At 33.4% G+C, this 16,829-nt stretch overlaps 1 long non-coding RNA gene across 1 annotated transcript; it reads right to left on the reverse strand.

Annotated features, from left to right (window-relative positions):
* Nucleotides 1-1,383: 1,383 nt before the first annotated feature.
* LOC139510486 (uncharacterized) lies at nucleotides 1,384-11,515 on the reverse strand. The gene is made up of 3 exons (XR_011661891.1): nucleotides 11,360-11,515; nucleotides 7,143-7,178; nucleotides 1,384-1,658 (listed from the first exon to the last, which is right to left on the reverse strand). It is a non-coding gene; the product is annotated as an uncharacterized lncRNA (long non-coding RNA).
* Nucleotides 11,516-16,829: the final 5,314 nt, after the last annotated feature.

Raw genomic sequence — 16,829 nt, forward strand, 5'->3', positions numbered from 1 at the left:
CAGATTTTTCTGTCAAATGTAAACATGTAAGTGTTGTAACAATACAAGTTTAGACATTGAATGTGCTGTAATGGTTATTATTGACGACAAAAAGCTCAATAGAGCTTATGTTTGTTTTGTTCGATATAGACCCGAATTATGATGATATTTACTATTTTATTTTATAGGTGGTTCTACTTTTTAATATATGAAAACACTATAACTCATTTCTACTCATCCGAATTATTATAATTTATTTCTTACACCATATAACATGTTTTACCCTTCAATATAACTTTCGAATTTTATTTACATTCGTCTGTCGCTCTCGCTATAGATGTAACAATTAAGTAATATCAGAAGTCAATTACTAATCTAGTAATAACATTAACGGTACCAATTTTGCTGCACTAGTAATGGACTTCTGGTAATATGCATATCCATGAAAATAAACAGCTTTACGGAGATAATTTGAAATATCTCAATAATTACCTTTACTTAAATTTCGTGGAATCTGCACTACTGCCTTTCAGACTTCGACATAATCTACAAAACACTTTTGTTTATTCCACTTACGATCGGATACAGACGGAAGACACTACATGGACAATAAAAACTTCATAAGTCGAAGAGAGAATACGACTATGCACAAACCCGACAAAGGACAGACAAAACTGAGCAAATCATTTCGTAATGAACGACAATGGTATCACCCAAGTTCCCTTTTTCTATAGGAACACAAGAAAAGTCAGAACCAAACAATTAAAACAATGAAGCCTTTTGAACATATCAATAACTGTGTTCAAGGCCGTTAGTGATAAATTGGTAAAATTCAAATGTCTTTTCCTCCGAAGCTATTTTGAAATTTCTTAGCATGAAATATTTGCAGCCAGGCGTAAAGCAAACATCATCCAACCAATTAATCAAAGTAAACACCAAGTAATCAATCGATCATTCAAATGATTGATGACAGACCCACTGTAAAGAATCCTAAATTTATGAATTTATTTGAACCCTACGAAAAATCAAACGGGCAGTGTTTTCTGCTACTACATAAACAATCTGATTAGATAAAAAAGCATGTTAACACTAAAGGTAATTGATCTGAGTTGAAATATTTTAAACTTCTCCTACTCTACAATATTTTTTTCAAACTTTGCAATGCCTTATATCTTATATCATGGTTATTGCCCTATATACTGACAATAAAGTAACGGAAGATTTCAATTACTGAAATTTCGGAAACCTAACCCATCATCGTTCTTTGTTCTTTAGTGGTCTCATTTGAAATCATACCAAAGCTCCTTATTATACATTAATAGTTTACGAATGAATTACTTACACTCCATTGTGAATATTCTTCTTTTCAAAACGTGCATGATCAGTTAGAATAACGTGACCAAAATTCTAATTACCTTTATTTGAATAATGCACTATGAATAAAAAAATTAATAGATATATAGTCAGAACATTCATTGCTCCGCCAATCGTAGAACGAATAACAATGACAACAAGTCTAGACATTCATTGCTCCGCCAATCGTAGAACGAATAACAATGACAACTAGTCTAAACATTCATTGCTCCAGCTATCACTGAAGTCATCACTCGTGTCGTCACTGCTACTTCCATAACCATCACCTCTCCCTAAGGTGTCGGCACATCCAAAAAGTCGGCCATCTACGATGAAAAAAAATCATATCCTTTACAAATATATTTAAATTTGCATGTTGCTAATTGCTATTTACTTGTAATCATTGTCATCACATTCATTTTTCGAAAGTTATCAATTGTGTGGTAGCAATTTATTAAACTAAAAGTAAAAGTAAGAAAGCAAGCATATGTTGTTCCCGCGTATCGACAAACATGAAGATCATTTATAAACTAAATTAAAACTTCTGAAAATTAAACACATTAACAGAGCTGGTATTAACGTATCTAATTTATTTAATGATTCTACCAGTTTGCCCCTAATTCCTTAACGGTTTGAGCCAAACCCCCTCCCCAAGCCAATCCTAACCATCCCTTTGTGGTATGGAAACTTGTCCTTTATTTTAGAGAGATCCATACACCATTTCACAAGTTTTTGTCTGGAAACAAGAAAAATGCTTATTTGAGCCCTTTTTTGCCCCTTATTCATAAACTGTTGGAACCTTAACCCCCTAAAATCAATTCCAACCTCCCCTTTGTTGTTATAAACCTTGTGTTGAAATTTCAAAGATTTCTATTACATTTACTTTTGTCCGGAAACCAAATGTCTTCGGACGACGCGAACGACAACGACCTCATACCAATATACGATCACACAAGTTTTGCGGTCTAGTACTGCAACTGACATCGAAAAAGACGCTTAGTTAACGAGTTTAATGGTCCGGAATAACACACGGCTGCAAATTGTTTTAAATGATAGAATAATATCTATATTTTAATTTCCGTCGGGTCGTAAAAAGTTTCTATGGTCACATTTTTGTATTTTATCCCTTTAATGGGGGTACCCCTCAATTTACGGTTTTGGGTAGTTACCTGAAAATCCCAAAATATATTTTTTGGTTAAATTTCCCGCTATTTTCGTAAATATTTTCTATGCACATATCATCAAGGATCATCGGAATGATGAAGACATAAATATAATGACATCTCCAAGTAAAACTTTTAAACTTAAAGTTGGCTGTTTTTTAGAGAGAAATTTAACGCGTTTTTCTTTGAAAACGAGAAAACATATGATTCAAAAACAGTATTTGACATTTGAAAGGACAAAACATATTATTGCAATACTGCATGCAAATTTTGTTGGGCAAATTCCAAACAATTTTGTCAAAAACTCAAAAATAAAAACATCATTTGTACCTTTTTTAATTACGGAAATTTCCTATCCGTCAATCAGCTCCACCATTTATTTTTTCATTCACAATCAATTTGAAGTTTCGATGTGATTATGTAGATTTTGTAGGAGAAGTTAATTTATTTTTGAGTGATTTGAATATATATAGTAGTTCTTTCGTGTATTTTCTGTAAATAAGTTATATTTTTGTTAATAAAATTTTGACTTTATATAAAAGTTCACCCATTCCTTCGGATAAGAGGTTTTTCCGGATAATGACTATAGTTGACATTGTGTGAAAATACATTGTATGTCAATGTTTAACCACAGAGCAATTAATATGCATGCAAGTGGTCGGGAAAAAAGTACTATTGAAGTTTCGCAGAGATTTGGTGTGTGACAAGGTGATGCTAAAACCAACTTCTCTTGCTATTCTGCTTTCCGTGGGCGAATCATCAGTAATGTTATGAGACTTGCACCAGAAGGCAAAATTGGTGCGTCTTTAATTAGATTGATTGATTGTTGGTTGCTTAAAGTCCAGTGGCAAATATGGCATGCATGTTCAGGACGAGAACAAGCTAACAATAAAAAAATAGGTAGGTTTTGTCATAATAGAGGCCATTCGGGATGATGATCGGGAAAAATTTCGACTGCCACTGGAAAATGATGGGATATTGGATTGGGACAGAAATTTTCCATTGCAACATGCCACCTACGGACCCCTGAAAGAGTTGATGCAAAGGTGTTTAACGTGCAAAGAACGTGAAACTCCCTTTACACGAGGCATCGGATTTAACGTCACCATTCTGACCGGACGTGACTGCGAACTTGATACATCCCGCACAACCAAACGGACGCCCAACTTCGTTATACTGCCGGTCGGGGGAAGACCAAGTGACCATATTTCGTTTCCCCAGTCACCCTTGGGGAACTTTAAATTAGAAACAACAGAAATCCATATATGTGATCAAACTGATCGACATGTATCATCACAACCTGACACTTTTATACGATCTCGCGCTCAGTTTCTTCCTTGTAGTTTGGATATGAAAACAGGGTTTTTGTGTAAAAGAAAAACTTAAAAAAAACCAGAAAACTACGCAAAACTGAGTCCTCTAAACGTGTTGACAGTCTTTTAAGTTGTGCTTATTAATGTGAGTAATCATTTATCCATGCATAATCAAGTACTTATTTATGTCAACACCTGTGCAATTAAGTAAAACAGTCACTGAAAAATTATAATTTGAACTTGCTGTCAGTTCATTAATAACGATTGTTAGTGATGTAATTTGTTCTTCCATCAGAAAAAGCCTTTCTCATGCAGCACATCCTCTATATATACCGATCAATTTTACCCAAAATTGTCTTTGATGCTTACCAAACTGCCAAACTCCAGAACTAACTAGGTATTGTGACACCTTACAATTCAGACACAGTGGGGCCAAGGGATATGAATTATAGAGTTTAGCTCTGAACTCAATTTAGGGGATGCCATATCTGCTGCAGGAAAATTGAAGTCTATATTAAGATTTTCAGAATTACACCAAGGTGTGTCTGAAAATATCAAAGATACATTACAGAAGAACAATTACTTCATCCTGCCACCAGTGCTCTTATGAGCTATGTCCTCGTTTTGGTATTTCTATGGAAATGATGCCCGCATAGCTTGTTAATAGATATAGGAAGATGTGGTATGAGTGCCAATGATACAACACACCATCCAAGTCACAATTTATAAAAGTAAACCATTATAGGTCACGGTCCGGTCTTCAACACGGAGCCTAGGCTCAAAAGTTCATTTGATAGTTAATCGATGAAAAATAACACAAAGGCGCTTCTGAACCGTACATTGTCCCTAAAGATAACAAAAATTCGTAAATGTATGGCTATTACAAAATCAATCGTTTCTGTAGCAACATTCGCCCCGGCCATTACATTTGGGATTGGCAGTGCAGATACATCATGCATATGCATATGGGAATATGGGTCACGAACATTGATCGAAACTTTGTACTCACATTTCTTTTGTGTTTCCTATGCAAAGGTAAGACTATATCTGACGAGTTTGACCAAATCATGACGGTATTTACGCTCCAGATAGCATTTGTACTAAAAAACTGTGTTTGCTTTGAACAAACTCTGTCCTGCGCCGAACTTGTTCTTATTCTTATAAAAAAAAGGGAAGTGTCTTGTAAATTATGCTAATACGCGTACTGAATCCACATATGATGACTAAGAGATTGATTCATGTCCCTATTTTATGAATACTTGAGCTATTGTGTGTCGCTTTCTAAAATTTATATAAGGATCATGACTGATTTTGAATTACAACATTAGAAAATTGGCATATGATTGCATTGTATAATTTTTCATCCTTCCCTTAAAAAATTAATGAGTTAACTTTTTTACCAGGATTATCCCACTAAAAAATTTTCATGCACCAAACTGACTTTGTTTTACCCTCAATTTTTTTTTAAACCTCGCATTCGCCTCGAGTGACTATAGTATATTTTGTGTAATAACTGCTCTGTCCAGACTTTGCAAATACACAATATGTATTTATCTATAACTAGATACTAATTTTCACAAAATACACAACCTTTAAGATGCAAAATTAAAAACACTGTTTCAGCGCTTGAATTTTGTTTTTTTCAAAGATAGAAAAAATATTGAAATAATTTGATAAACTGGTGTTTTATACTTTAGAAAATAATTCTGTAATATACTATAGTGAGATACTATACACAATATGAAAGTTTATGGATGTGAAAAGGTCAAGGCCACTCCTCTTTTGCTATGTCTTCAATGGAAAAAAATCAGAAGGTTCCAAATCTACGCCATTTTGTAATGGCAGCTCTTCATATAAGTAGTCAAATTTGTCGTTTTAACATCGTTTATAGCATATGCTTATGATTTAATCGTTTTTGTAGCATTCTATTGAATAAATATCAGAATATTTCTCCTTTTTGTTCTTGTGGTTGAAATATTGATATTTTTAGGTCTGACCTTTGACCTCAATTTCACAAAATTGTTACCACTCTGGATTTTTACGACCCAACTTTTCTTATTGTACACGTTTCCCTCTTTCCATCGATATATAATTTAGGTGTGTGTTCTTCCGGACTATTAAAGTTTTAAAAAATGAACTCTGGTTGCAGTACTAGTCGTATAATTTGCAAGCAAAGATTAATTTTTAATCATATATATAAACACGTTCTGTCATCGTAATGTAAGATTGGTGTAAACGTGGAAAAACTGATAAAAATTGAATATCTTAATTCTAATTTAAATAAATGTATGCATAGTGTAGATATTCTAATATCACACATGTTGAAAATAATTTAGAAATAAATTAAGGAGTACATAATAAGTTTATACTTCTAGAATTATAAACGAACGAAACGAAGCCGTTGTGTTCATACCGGCCGACAAAACAGATATAATGTGGTGGTTGTATTATGCAAATTTATCTACTATACGGAAGTTTATAAAAAAATTATTGATTCTTCTACATTGAGGTAGGTGCACTCCACAGAGAGTATATAGTAAACACTCTTTTCATTACCACATCTCAGCTTAATGCATTTTCTGGATATTTGAAGGTATTGAAAATGATTACCTCATCATCACACCAAAATACCGTAACACATCGTTTCATGTGCCACATGTGGAGCAGGATCTGCTAACCCTTCCGGAGCACCTGAGATCACTCCTAGTTTTTGGTGGGGTTCGTGTTGCTTATTCTAAAGTTTTCTATGTTGTGTCATGTGTAGTATTGTTTATCTGTTTGTCTTTTTCATTTTTAGCCATGACGTTGTCGGTTTATTTTCGATTTATGAGTTTGACTGTCTCTCTGGTATCTTTCGTCCCTCTTTCATCGCGGCCACTGATTTTCATAGTTTGTTCTGAGGTTGCACTGTTAAACAACAATCCAAGGTTAAGGGATGGTTGGGCTCCAGTAAACATGTTTACCCCGCTCAGTATGTAAGTGCTAGTCCCAAGTCAGGGGCCTGTTATTAGGTGGTTGTCGTTTGCTGTTGTTTTTCAAATTTGTTTTTCGTTTATTGTTTTGTACATTAATCAGGCTGTTAGTTTTCTCGTTTGATATGTTTTACATTGGTCTTTTCTTACTGTGTAGAATGGGTGTTGGTCATCGTTTAAGACTGTACGGTGACCTATAGTTGTTCATCGATTAAGGCTGTACGGTGACCTATAGTTGTTAACTACTTGGTCATTTTGTCTTTGTTGAATGGTTGTCTCGTTGGCAGTCATTCAACATCTTCTTATTTTTTTCATACTTATAATTCTGTTATTACAAGCGAAAAATTTAATGTTAAACTTACTAATTTCAAATAAAGGTCTTTCACCATATGGCACGCCTGTAAAAAAGTGACTGTTGTATAGTAAATAATAAGTTACTGATGATAAATAATGTTCTAGTCTATTAAATATCAAACATCTTTAGGTTGCATTTCTGTAAATATTGACAATGCTATTTCCAATTCTAATGCAATTTGTATGTAACAATTATTTTAATTGGCTAAAAGTTGCCGTCAAATCCACAGTTGACCAGGCGTAACTAAGGAGGGACAACCATTTTGAAATGATTGAATCAACAAATGTTCGAATACTACTATATAGTCCAAAATAAAACAACACCTACCTCGAATTCGCCGTTTTAAAGTTATTTTATCCGAATTTGAAGCGTACAGGTAACGTAATAACCTCATGTTTGTAAGTTTTTATTTGTATGACATCACTTTTACCCATGACGTCTTTGCGCCAAAATCATTCATGAAGTTTCGCGGATTTTTTTTTATTTGTCAAATTTAGACATTTTTCCAAGTTTTATCGTATTATTTCTTTTTGAAATGCATTAGAATCGGAATAACAGTACTGTAGTTGAAGAGTTGCCACCGTCAATTTTGATTTGACGGTCGCAAATCTCCGTTTTACTGTCTCCGCTACGCGTCGACAGTAAAACTGCATTTGCGACCGTCAAATCTACAATTGACGGTGGCAACTCTTCAACTACAGTACTGTTATTCCTTAATTGGAACTCCCTTTACGTCTAAAACTGAATAGTTTGAAGCTAGCCGTTGATAACAGCCGGCGTTAATTCTCAAAATCCTGACTTTCTGAGTTGCACTAATAAAAAAAAGCTACAATATATACTCAATCCCTCAAATTTTCAACAGGTACAAAGTTTAGATTCCTTTTGAAAAAAAGTCAATGGAACTGAGGACAGGGGACTCATAATTGATTTACCATGGTTAAATGTTTTGTGGTATATTAATATGTTGTAATTTGTATTTTAACTTCTCTCTATATTATATACTTGCAACAATTGATATATATATACACATATAATTATTTCTGTGACTGTATCTTACATTAATTGTTAGGATCCTTTACTATAGATAATTTAGCTGATCTGTAACATTAACATCTTCATGCGTTATATATCATGTACTGTATTACGACGCTAGATTAAAACTGACGAGGAAAGGTTACACCCGGCCACCGAAAGCTTCATTTTAATGGAGCACAGGTGGTCGTGTGGTCCAGCGCGCCGGATACAGTGCAGGCGATTTGGTGTCACGATATCTCAGTAGCATGGGTTCGAATCCCGGCGAGGGAATAACAAAAAATTTGTGAAAAGCAAATTTACAGATCTAACATTGTTGGGTTGATGTTTAGACGAGTTGTATATATATATACATGTATGAGTGTACAAAGTTTAGATTCCTTTTGAAAAAAAGTCAATGGAACTATGGACAGGGGACACCGGATACAGTGCAGGCGATTTGGTGTCACGATATCTCAGTAGCATGGGTTCGAATCCCGGCGAGGGAATAACAAAAAATTTGTGAAAAGCAAATTTACAGATCTAACATTGTTGGGTTGATGTTTAGACGAGTTGTATATATATATACATGTATGAGGTACAAAGTTTAGATTCCTTTTGAAAAAAAGTCAATGGAACTGAGGACAGGGGACTCATAATTGATTTACCATGGTTAAATGTTTTGTGGTATATTAATATGTTGTAATTTGTATTTTAACTTCTCTCTATATTATATACTTGCAACAATTGATATATATATACACATATAATTATTTCTGTGACTGTATCTTACATTAATTGTTAGGATCCTTTACTATAGATAATTTAGCTGATCTGTAACATTAACATCTTCATGCGTTATATATCATGTACTGTATTACGACGCTAGATTAAAACTGACGAGGAAAGGTTACACCCGGCCACCGAAAGCTTCATTTTAATGGAGCACAGGTGGTCGTGTGGTCCAGCGCGCCGGATACAGTGCAGGCGATTTGGTGTCACGATATCTCAGTAGCATGGGTTCGAATCCCGGCGAGGGAATAACAAAAAATTTGTGAAAAGCAAATTTACAGATCTAACATTGTTGGGTTGATGTTTAGACGAGTTGTATATATATATACATGTATGAGTGTATGTCAGTTTTTATTTTTTTGTTTCAGTTTGTCACAAACATGTTTAATTTGTTAATATGACAATAAAGATTATTATTATTAATATTCATGAGTCCAGCCTTCAATAATATTCATGAGCCGTCAATAACATTCATGAGATGACTTGCGTTCTAAGAAACTATGAACGATTATTATGATTAAATAATGTTTTTTGTTTATATTTGATATTGTTTCAAACAGACATGTCAGTGGGTGTCTTCTTCGAGATCTGCGTTTACTAGTATCTATTGGTCTTCGAAAAGACGTGCGTCTTTTAACAACATTTAAAATGAAAGTTAAAAAAAATTAATGCTTCCATAATCATAGAACTAATAACTGATCTATTCCAAATTATGTGATTAGTTAAATAATGTAAACTGGAGCAACAACAAATAAAAGGATGATTAAATATAGAAATTTAACGATTACTATCAATAAATAATGAAATATGCTGAATTATAAATCTTCAAAACTGGACATTCCACATGACAAATAAAATAGGACAGTTCTTATAATATTTCTGACTTCTCAAAGTATTTACATTTTTCTTAAACTATACATTACACGTAAACTGAAATAAATAAAAAGGAATTAATTGCAATACGGACATTTCTTAATTTGTACTCAAAAGTACTACATATCATTAATGCTATCGTTTTTCATTCATTTTAAATAGACAGGACAAATACAAAATATTTACAATTAAAGAAAGAAGAAGAATAAATAAAAACTGACAGTTAATTAATGACCTTTTATTATTCAAAACTACGGAGACCATTCGGAGTCTTAACATTATCAGATTATTGCCATTCAGAGGTAAGAATTCGATTTAAAATGGCCCATAGCACTTATGCCCTAGACCCGTACGAGCTGTCAGCAAAGAGTTAAAAAGATGATGGGGTACCCTGGTATATCACGAAGCTGGTCTGGCCAACTGTAAGCTGAAAAATTTATATGCGCTATTTTATTTAAAGATCGAATCATAGTTTTGCTTTGCGTAATATTTTCAGTATTTATATGCCCTGAACCTCTAAGAGTGTAACGTACTTTTAGTATACTGAAATCTGTACTACCCCTCCCTTCACTTTGTGTGACCCTCCGATTTCAAAATTCCCCGCAACCATGTGTATGTATACTGGCGACATTTCCAAGTTATGTCTCTAAAAGATGAAACATAGATATCATATCTGGGATCCAGTACGTAAACGAAACAAAATATCTCTGAATAGCATATACTTCCCAAAAGAGGCGTTGTATGTGAAGCAGCTGTATTTACAAAGTGCAACCTTTTTTTATAATTTTAGCAATCTCTACAAACGAGTTATGCATAGATGAAAGTATGAATGGTAATGCCAACTTTTTAAACCAATGAATTCAAATTGAAACAAAAGAATTAAAATGTATGAAATAACACCCTTCGCATATACTTAAGACATAAATCAGTGATATGAGTATAATCATTTTTGAAACTGTCTGACATATTTACATTGAGCCATAACGTATTATAGGCTGCATAGGAACTCTGTTTTATAACTATATCACTATAAGAATCTTTTCATTGTTAATCAAATATGAGCCAAAGCCTTTCCATTAAAGAAACTTTGGTTTGATTTGTCTTTTTAAATATCTTAAAATGTGGATGGAAATTCTATTTTGGAAGGACATCGACTCATAAAAACCTTTAAGGTCAAATAGGTTTTTCAAGTTCGAGTGAAATATTTGTTTTTATTATTTTCAAATATCGGAATGGAGGATGATAATCTGGAATTCATGTTATTGGTATTATAGATTTATGTTACAATTATTAATCAAACTAACATGCTTATACATTTGATTACACTTTTTGTTGTTTATGAGATTTACTTTTCTTTTATCTTTTTTTTTAATTTCTTTTCAGTGATTGTTAAGTCAAATAAGTTTATTTCTAGTGACATAAAAAAAAATCAAATATCGGGATATAGAGGGGGCTCGAGAATCTAGATTATATTTATTGCAAATATATTATTTTTATTTATTTTCATATTTTTAAACATATTTTGTTATAAAACTATCAGTATCTTACCTTGTACACACTGCAACAGTACAGCAACAACCAATACTCCAAGCAATAATTGTTTGTTCATCTTCCGCTGCCTGTCGGGCTTCTTGTAAGACGAATATGCTTGTACTGCTACAGTCGCGTACTTTAGTTAAGACGAGTATGTTTTTACAACGAAATGGTTTCTTTTTATATAAATACTTCCTAGTTGGGACAAATCGATTAAATGTAGGATTTAGATACAACCAGTAACAAAACATCACAGTCTGACATTTTTGATAACTATCCCTTATTTGATTAATAACGGATTCTTGCAATACATTTGAGCAATAAGTGCTACACCCGCATATAATAAATTGGTCCATTAATCGGAGGTCCAGTTAAAATCCGTAAGTCAGCTTAAATAATGTTTCTTGAACAAAAACATTTTAATTTTCATAAGAAAACATAACTAACTACTTTACCTTTGATCCATTCTTCGCATCAAAACAAATTATGATGAATTATGCTATCAGAAGTTATAATAAAAAAAACGAAACACATTGCGACAAAGTAAAAAACAATCATGTGATTTCCGTCTGTGAAAATAAATGAAAAGGACTTTCTGATTATATACAAGTCTATTGGCGTCAATAATCTCGCCGGTGTCTATTCTGGACAGGATCGTATTTTACGATATATATGTCAAAATATTAAAGAAAAATGATACAAAATGCCTTTCATTTGCACCACATACCATATACTTTGAAACACATTTTTTGTTTGCACTGGGGGTGACAAATTGCGTGTTACGTATTTTATCTCGTTTTGAAGTGAAAGTGCAATATCTGGAACAATCTAAAAATTGACTTGCACCTACCCAAAGTCGGGAATCTGATGTTCAGTAGTTTGTTGATGTGGTTCGTAAGTTTTATCGTTTTTCGAGATTTATATCTAGAAACTGACAATGAGGGTCTGTTGAAAACAAAACCTTACGACCAAAGAAATGAATTTAGCTTCCCAAGTATGAACTCTACATTTTTATGTAGCAACATTCTAGCAGCACCTGCATACAAAGTATATATCTGCCAATTGGTACGATATATTCCCGGGCTTCCCTTTCCTATCAGGATTTTCTCCATGGAGAGTTGCTGTTCACAAGGACGCTATTGAAACAAGAGTTCAAAATGGTGAAGTTGAAACACTCCTTCGTAAATTTTAAAGACGCCATCACGAGTCGGTTGACCTATATTAAATATCGGTTTCACAGATGACATCGGATATGTTCCTCGTGTCGTAACTAAAATCCCGTTTCCTTTCCACGAATATGACCTACCGAATGAGACTCTTTATCGGGTTTGTATGTGCATTATCAACACAGGTAGCACTTCATAGTTAGAAAATAAAATTCCTATTCTTGGATTTCTAATACATTAACCTAACTGTTTGTGTTGTACATGTGCATATGTATGTAATCAGTATCTTCCATAGATTTGATTTTCAAAAGTTAAAAGAGTGAAATATAATTCCTTTTAATGTATATCCATGGCAACATTCTGCATTTATTTACCATAAAATATTGCAAAAGGGGGGTGAAAATGTCACATATCCCCCCAAATTTGGATCAAACTAGAATTTCAATGCCTTTGAGTGATACCTTTTTAGGAACTGTTGACATTAATCTTCCTTATAATCAAATTAAAAATGGGGTGTCGTGCGCCTCTTTTTTTCGTAAAATTTAATCACAAAGTTCGTGCGACAAAAAGTTGGGAAAAAAAATAACAATAATTGCCGGACCGATGTATGGTATTGATATGAAAATACGGACTGTCATACAGAAAACAGCCAATATTACAGACATTACATAATTTTGATGTTCATAATGATATAAACCCAATATGAAGGCTATCTTAATCCTCAGCTATCCAAGAATGAATTTTAATATTAAAAGATCTCATATTTGAAAATCCGAAGGGGCCAAATCGCAAAACTACACACCTAACTGCGGAGTGCTACCACAATGAGTGTCACATGTGGAACCGGATCTGCTTACCTTACCAGAACACCTGATATCAACCCCAGTTTTTATTGGGGTTCGTGTTTTTAGTTTTTTATGTTTTGTTTTGTGTGCTATTATTTGTCTGTTTGTCTTTTTCTTTTATAGCCATGGTGTTGTCAGCTTATTTACGATATATGAGTTGAATGTCCCTCTGGTATTTTTCGCACCTCTTGCAATGCATTATTGTTTACAATTCCACCTTTGTCAATTTACAGTTGAACGGTTGATGTTTCCACATTTTTCTCCTCGTCTCCAAAAGCTGATAATTCAATTGTGTCCCTTCTGCCTGTTCTAAAGAGTAATTGCGATGCTCTGGTTAATATATTGTGTAAATGAATGTTAGGAACCTTCGTCAAATATAATATAAGCTTCTGTAGTCTGTTTCTCGTATCAAACAAACTGTTGCTTAGAGGTATACATAACTGCTGCTGATGGTTTTTCTATACAGTGATTGGGTTCTCCTTAATGTCCTGTCTGTTTAGATGTAACTTGTCCTCCGCATATACTAGTTTGATGTGTCGTGTTTCATATTTTACATATGTCATGTGATTTACACTCTAAAAAACTGTGGTTTCCTAGACAGTTAATACAAAGTTTTGTTTTTGTTTGCTTTACGATGTTCAATCTTGTATTAACATCAGAGGCTATCGTGCAGTCTCCTGGTAAATATATAACATTTGCCGTAGATGCATGGACGTTTTTGTCATTGTAACGTTTATTGTTAGCATTGCAATGTCGCTATATATAGTGTGTTTCCAATGAATTTTGTCCAAAGCTTCGTCGCTGCTGTTTTGTTGCTTGCAAGTATTGCCTTTAACATCGTTTCTATTGTTGAACAAATTTCCCGTCAGTTACGGCACCATAAAATGCTGTAAACGGTAGATAAATGCGTTGTGTATAGATTGCGTTTATTCGACGCGTACCAGCAGACCCTGACTTCTTTTGAACTGAGTTTTACTGTTAAGATAGTTCTGTGCTTGTTTGTTTTTACATAGGCTAGAGTTATAGGGGTAAGTTTAAGATCTGACAAAACATGTTTAAACCCGCCGCATTTTTTTTTTATAAATATATTTTTTTCCCATTCTATCATATTGCTATCATTTTATTACAAAAAAATAATTGCAAAACTATGGATTATTGAACACACAATAGTTCAGATCAAATCTGCTAAGTCTATATTGTCATTTGATGGGCACCCCAAATGATAATGCAAATGAATCACCTCTTCATATTTGATCGGCTTCTTCAACTAGTATCCAGTTTGCCTCAGTTAATTGTTTCTCACATTGTCTATTCTTTCATCATTACCATAGTCAAGGTTTTCCAAGACCTTCTTATTTCTGAGAGCAGAATTAATACAGTAAAAGAATTAATAAAAAGCTATCAATAAGAGGGGCATATGGAATAATAATCAGTATTTATTCCTTGCAACAAGATGAAAAGCAATTCCAATTAGATTTTTGTGGCACTTTCACCTCATCAATTTTTTTATTTGCGACCGTAGCAATGTATTTGGCCTTTTTCAGCTCTTGTTCGAGAGCATCTATTTGTTCGTCATCTGCATCCCCGGCAATGTATTTGGTCTCTTTCAGGTGATGTTTTTCGTCATCTGCTACATTACGACTTTCTAGTATCTTTCTTTTCTCTGTTAAGATGATTTTAATATAATTATTAAAAACATTTCACCCCTATTACAAAAATTAAGCAACTGACATATGCCATAATTTGTGTCATCTAAAAGAAAAAAGATATTAGTTTTCAAAAGATTCCTGAAAGAAAAAAAACAAAGGTATAATTATTGACAGCATAACTAAATGGTAAAAGAGGTAAAAGTTATACAAAGCCACACCCACTGAACACAGATTTTGCTCCGTCAAATTTGCGTTCCGCTTCATTTGCAATAAGTTTTGTTTGTTTTATTAAAGGCAGCTCCCAGCTGTTCTACTCTCTCATTGAGAAACATTTTGTTCTCCCAAGCTCGTCGACATCTATCTGTCGTGGAAAAAATCCACCTGCAAGCCATTAATTTTCTTATTACCTCATTGTAGTCCGTCTCATTTTCATCAGCAATGGTTTTATAATCATGCAAATTCCTCTCCAATCTATCCAAATTTTCTTCATCAGTGAAGGTTCGGAATTCCAATTGACGTCTGTCTATAATGCCATGCAAGTAATCTATATCAGAAATAAACAAAAGAAGCAACTGGACAATATTTATAGTTTAGCAATATCATATAGCATACTTGTCCTCTTTTAATTTAAAAAGCTCTTCCGACACCCCTTTCTGAGATAGAAAACATAATATGACTTTTTAAAAATGCCATTGCTTTTATCGGGATAGATAGATATGGTATTTTTGTAGAACTCGGAGGTCCGATGGGGAAGTAAGAATAATGTATGCCGGAAATGTTTGGTACGACTAATAAAATGATAATATTAATCTTGACTACCCTTCGAGTATGTCACATGATTTTGTGTGGACAACTAAACCATCAAATAAAACCAATTATATTAGTAATGGTTTCGTTATAAACAGTTGCAATATTTGTGTTTTATTCTTGAGATGAATCACGCAATCTTAGTAATCTGCTTGTGTTTACAGTATTAATACTCTGCAATGAGTTAAGCCAAAATAAGCACGAACGGAAACTTGGTGTTTTTTTTTCAAATTCTGCTGCTCTGCAAGTTTATATATGTTGTTGTCCGTGTCTAAATGAAGGTCAAGTTCAATTTTCACTAGTACTCTGTATAATTATTTCTTGTCAAGTCATGTGTGTTTTGAAAGTAGATTTCAAAGTTGTTATATGGTATCTTATTTTAGTTTTTTGGAGGAAATGATACATGAAAGTGAATTGTTAATGTAAATTGAATCATTCCAAACACAATCAACCTGTCTTCAGGTCTTCAGGTAACTTTTTATGCCGATTTTGTTTTTTTCGAAGTAATAGCAAGTAACCAAAATGCCAAGCCCACTGGCTCACACCGAACAGCAAGCTATAAAGGGCCCCAAAAATTAGTAATGTAAACCAATCAAACGGGAATGTGCACATCGGTTTTGCATGACTAAACAGTTCCACTCTGCAATATCCCCCTTTGAAGTTGTAGCTACTGTTAAATAACTGCTATGCTTCAGGTAGAAATTATTCTTGAAATTTTTATATTTTCATCCAAAATTTGTGTTAAAACATATTGTATTCATAACACTGGCAATGTGAAAATAGTTTAGAGAACTCGAAGTCTGTGTCACTTTATAACTTCACTTATACCATAGGAATTTAATTATTAAAAATTCTTGTTGATATTTATAGGACTTTATATATAGGAAAACAACCTTTGGTTCGGATATATTCAACCAGATTTGAAAATTAGAATACGTCCTTTTTTAATTCAACATCATACAAGTATACGCAGTTCGTCGTTAGTTCACTGCTATCAAACATGCTTTTTATAAATCTA

The sequence above is a fragment of the Mytilus edulis genome, chromosome 2 (assembly GCF_963676685.1).
Source record: "Mytilus edulis chromosome 2, xbMytEdul2.2, whole genome shotgun sequence".
Lineage (NCBI taxonomy): Eukaryota > Metazoa > Mollusca > Bivalvia > Mytilida > Mytilidae > Mytilus > Mytilus edulis.